This window comes from Aulonocara sp. 'chitande type north' Nkhata Bay, linkage group LG22 (assembly GCF_057382095.1).
Source record: "Aulonocara sp. 'chitande type north' Nkhata Bay isolate Kocher_YH1m ecotype deep benthic linkage group LG22, A_spYH_male_GT1.1, whole genome shotgun sequence".
In the NCBI taxonomy this organism is placed as follows: Eukaryota; Metazoa; Chordata; class Actinopteri; order Cichliformes; family Cichlidae; genus Aulonocara; species Aulonocara sp. 'chitande type north' Nkhata Bay.
In genome coordinates, this window is record NC_141364.1 from 9,364,187 (window position 1) to 9,369,539 (window position 5,353).

General features: G+C 37.6%; 1 long non-coding RNA gene across 1 annotated transcript; it reads right to left on the reverse strand.

The window, feature by feature from the left end:
* Window positions 1-2,297: 2,297 nt before the first annotated feature.
* LOC147303492 (uncharacterized) lies at window positions 2,298-4,844 on the reverse strand. Its single transcript, XR_015126876.1, has 5 exons — window positions 4,636-4,844; window positions 3,891-3,981; window positions 3,680-3,813; window positions 3,446-3,523; window positions 2,298-3,264 (listed from the first exon to the last, which is right to left on the reverse strand). It is a non-coding gene; the product is annotated as an uncharacterized LOC147303492 (long non-coding RNA).
* Between the last annotated feature and the right edge of the window lie 509 nt (window positions 4,845-5,353).

The window sequence follows — 5,353 nt, forward strand, 5'->3', positions numbered from 1 at the left end:
AACACACAAAACTAGTTTTATTGATTTTCAACCAAGTCAGAATTTTATTTCACTTATGGTTTCTATTTTTCACTATAGCATATGCTAGAAAATACATTACTGGTGAAACAAGTGATGTGAATTCTAGGCTCACTGCCTCTGTAACTCTTTTCTCCCTTGGTCTTTTTGAGCAAGTTAAGCATGTTATTTTGAATTGCTTTCCATATTGAAACACTCAGAAATCATGCCAAACGCCTGTGCTGCAATGTTCAGAAAGTGACATGGTCTTCCTTTGCACGTCACCAGCTTCATGAAATGAAATTGGTAGTCGTGGCATGACATTGCTAACAGAAACGTGTAGTTTTCCAGTAATACAAAAACACTGTTTTGCATTTTTAAAGAAAAGTGACTGTGCACCAAAATGTAACAGAAAACTGCATTTTAGATCAGTTAGTCCTCTTTCCTTTCCAGAGGGACAAAGGCACCAGTAGTTAGCATCTCCCCATGTCACACCTGACCATCTGCTGGAGGCTTTCATCAGAAGTAGTCAACTATTTGGCTCAAATCTAGTACAGAGTCTGTGGTTGCCCCATGCCCAGCCACCAATTTGGAGGACATAGATATATGCTGATATATCTCCTAGCACCAGCACAAGAGGAAGGGCCTCCTCGTTAGGTGTCAGTCAGCACAGTTTTGTTTGTTTTTTTACCAGTGCAAGAAGTTTTTTTTAACTAATTCATATTTGCACAATTCTCACAAGGCAGGCAAGCGATGAAGAAAACCAGGGTTAGGTGTCTTTGGAAGGCGTTTAAAAGACATTCCCTTCTTTCTCATTTGATGATCGAAGCTCCTCTCTAACCCATCAATCCAAAATCTCCCACAGGTGGTTGGTTAGGATTTAATCTAGCGAATAAAGATGATTGATGATTCACATCATTTTCATCCTCATCAAACCCTTCAGTGACCGCTCGTGCCCTGTGGTCAGGGGTATTTTTATCCTGGAATAAGTTTCTCCCATCAGTTTCAAATGCACTGCTGAGGATCTGTTCCCAGGCTTTTTTATTATTAACATCAACGGGATTTTGAATGAGGCTTTCTTATATTTGGAACAGAGGACGGAAGTTCTGGTTTCACTTCAGCTCTCTGTACTAGGGATTACATTCTGGGTATCTTGGCCCTTGCGGCTTCAATTCAACTATTGCAGAGATCCTAACACCAGTCTACCAGCCGGTCCGCGTATTTGGCCCGAAATGAGGTATCTCAACAATTATTGGATGGATTGCCGTGAAATTCAGTGCAGACATTCATATTCCCCTGGACATTTAGCTCAAAGCAGCACTGTGGCCTCACTTACTACTGCTGAAGTAACACTAGAAAGACTGTTTCATACTTTAAACTGCTTCCTTTCTTTATGACTTCTCTGACACAGAGCTGTCTGTTTTCCCTTCAAAACTCACACTCTCCCATTTTTTCTTTCAGTTTCATATTTCCTTACTTGTTTGTCACGTTATCTCTGTTCACTTTCCCTCAGTTGTCATCCCATTCTTCTTTCCCTTCCTGCTCTCTGACACACATCTTCTCATTTATTTTCCTTTTCTTGTTCCTTTTCTGTTTCTGTTGCTCCTGCTGTTTGTCTTTCCTTCATAAACACACCCCTTCTGGCTCACATCCTCTTCCCCTCAGGTGCATCACAGAGATGAAGGATGGTATCGGGACTCTTCCAACGTCTATAAAACGTAACCAGAATGAGGTGTTGTGGATAACGCGGGTCTTTAAAATGTTAAAATATGTGGCTCCGTGCCCGCTGCCCTCTCATGAAACCTTCACCCGAGGCCACAGACTGTATAGGAACAGAAAGATCGAGTATGGGAATGCAACTGGAGGTTCCTGTTCAAAGCGCGGAAATATAGCATGTGTATCCAAAGTACATGTGGTGAGAGAGAAGAAATCGAGAGAGGGGTTACAGCGAGGAAAAATGAGAGACAGAGAGGGCTTTGAGCTTTCAGATGGGGAACAGTGGAAGTCACTAAACCAAAGTTATTTTGTTTGAGCCTATAGAGCAGTGACTGCAGGTATTAATGGATGAATACAAACACATTTACATGCTGTAAGTGCCAAATTATTACAATGTGGAGTCCCAAAACTCAAATATTGCCAAGTCCTAAGCCCTAAAAGAGAACACAGCAAATTCTGGTCTTTGGAATAAACTCTCAGGGAGTTCAGATTAACTACATTTGAGTGTACATGCGTGACCATCGAATGAACTCTAGTGCAGAGTTAGAGTAACTCTTTTCCGGGAGTTGATTTTTCAACTCTTTATAGGAGTTAAAACTAAACTCTCACGGAGTGAAATTTCTACTACCATATAGAGTAAAATTTAACTCATAACTAGAGTTAAGTTTGATATTAACTCTTTTGTAGTGTTACTCATCAATTGAAAAAAGTTTTAGGTTTTTGGTGCAAATTACTACAAAAACACAATAGTGATTATTATGAATGTATGGATTTTATTTATCAAAAATAACATATTCAAATATGAATGCTGCATGGATTAACATACATTCTGTGTAACAGTACTGTAATAGCATAATATCCACCATTATTGGCAGCTAAACAGTTGAGGTCAGAAAGGCCTAACATTGGGCGAAAAGAAAAGAAAAAACAGAATTAAAGGAAAAAAATGACTACAGAATAAGCACTTCTTGTAATGCAGTGTTAACGTGAGGAAGACTCTGTAAAGTCTCCATCAAGCCAACAAATTAAGTAATGCAACTCTCTCACAGAACATAAAATTGTGAATCACACCCATATGACATTTGGGCATCAAAACATTTGAAATGTCTTACTTTCTCCCTTTCTAGGACCAGTATCTTCTTAAAAATGGTTTCATTTACCTGAAAAGCAGGACACTGATCATGGAAACACGTTTCATGGTTAACATGCATAACAAAAACAGAGAGAGAGCGAGAGAGAGAGAGCAAGTCTTATTACACACTACAGTTGCAGAGCAAACTACATGAAATACTATATTAAATTATTTTTCTCTAATCTGTTTTATCTTCGTGTTTAAGCTTTTTCAAGTAATGGCAACTAAAGAGTCAAGTATAAGTCAATTAAGTACTGTATCTACATTTCTTTCATGTATGCTGTCCAATAGAGGCTGAACCATTTGAAGTCCGGCATCACTTGTGTCACTGCTCTGACTGCTGGTGGTTGAGACAGACAATGTATCTGTTAGACTTGGAGAGGAGGGCTCTTCCACATGTTGCTTCAGGACAGTCAAATCTGAGGGTGACAAATAAAAATATTAGAATACAAGGTATATACAATCAAAAACACAACACAACAAAGATACCATTTATGCACACAGGGCCAGTAAATTGCACGGTTTGATTAAATTATACTTTCTCCCAGGAGAACAGATGGTTATTTTGTATTTTATTATGGTAATATACAATTTACATACCACAAGGTGTGAGTGTCACATAGTGTGTTAGGTCTGAGCAGTCACGCAGCTTCTTGGATGATTGTGTTTCCAGGATGTCTGAAATGCATGTGATAAATCCAACTTACTGTTGAGCCATGAAAACAGCATTTTGTGATTGTTACCACAGGATATTAGACAAATTAAAAATGTTTATTTAAGAGTAACTGTACAAATCAAATCCTTCAAAATCTATCAGAGCATATATTTACTTACCTTCAGCTGTATAGATGACAAACACACCTCTTTGACTGCTGCAAGTTCAGGAAAGATATCCTCATCCACCTCTATACCCTGCTCATCCGTGACTTTCAGTGCTGCATTTTCTGGTATGAGAAACTTCTGCTGCACTGAAGTAAAATCATCACTTAGTTAATAACAACATTATCATTTCTTCTTTAATGACTTAGTACAAACCATAACTTACCTGCTCTCACAAAATCTGTGAAGCTGACTTCTTCCAATTTTGCATATTTCTTTGTCTCTCTGTGTTTTACTTTTATCAACATCTTGGCCACCTACGGAAAAAAATACCTTTACTACTATGAAACATAACACAAGAAGAAGAGGTTGTTTATGGTAACTCTATGTAAACTGTGTATAACTTAATCAACGAACACTGTCTTACATTGAGTTAGCCTGTCCACACTAAATATTGCTTAAAATCTATTTAGCTAGGCTGGTTTAGCAGACAATGTGACTGCATGTTTGCTGTGTCCTTGTCTTTACAGTTCTGGAGACAGGGTTGTGTGCATGTCTCAGTGTGCAGCAGGACTAACTAACTGATGTTAATGGTACCTCAACATCTCATCAGTGCAGGCTGCACCTCTCTTTGGTTAAATACGGCCATTACCATGAGTCTAAACAGAATATTACTGTAGTTAGCTAACGTTAAATTAAACGTTGGTGTTAAAATTAAGAAATAGAAATAAACGTTTTCATTGACAACGTGAAATGTGTATCTTAAAATACAGTAAGATAAGTAAGTTAGCTAACTTTTGACTAGCATTAGCCTAGCTGCTATCTCCAAATCAGCATAACATACAGAAAACACATGTAGTGCTAGTTAGTTAACTTTATATTTTACTTGTGCATCCATGTAACTGAATATATATATATAAATAACATCACTACACTCACAGAAAATTCCAAAGTAAATAAAGTATTTTTACCTCCTACATGTCGGAGTCCAAGAAAGAAACACAGATAGGCGCTGTAACGGTCGACAGACAAACAACACCAGCAATGTGTTGAATTAGACTCCTTAGCACCCAGTGAATGAACACCTAAATATTACACCGCTTTAGAGTACTCCCCAACACTGACTGTAGTATAAGGTGAAAAATAAACTCCCGGAATGTAACTCTTGCGCACTTTTATGCCTAACTCCAGAATATTTAACTCCAGTGATTTGTTGTGAAGCTAAATGCATATGACAAAAGTTAATCCTCCTGAGACCTGTGAAATTGAAATAATTTTGAGGCATTTGAATTTGAGATCAAAATATGACAATAAGACAAGAGCAACAAAGAAAAAATAATACAATTAAACAGTTTTTGAAAAAAAACCTGTGCTGTAATTAATGTTTTGACAGCTGTTTCTGGTATCGTCAGATATTTTCCCCGGTGTTTGACCCGTGCCTTTTAAATTTAAAGGGAAGCACAGTCAGGAGCAGATTCAACACTTATTCAATTAAAGAGTCATGTAACAACGTGGTAAATTAACTTACTAACTTAACTATCAGTATCGTCATCACTGCATAATGTGCAGAAGAAATAAGTTACAACTTTTTAAATAAATTATCTCAAATCTGGAGAACAAAATGTTTAGTGCAGTAATTGATTGATTGATGCTACATGTGAGGAGCAGCTTGCACAGCATAAATCTGTC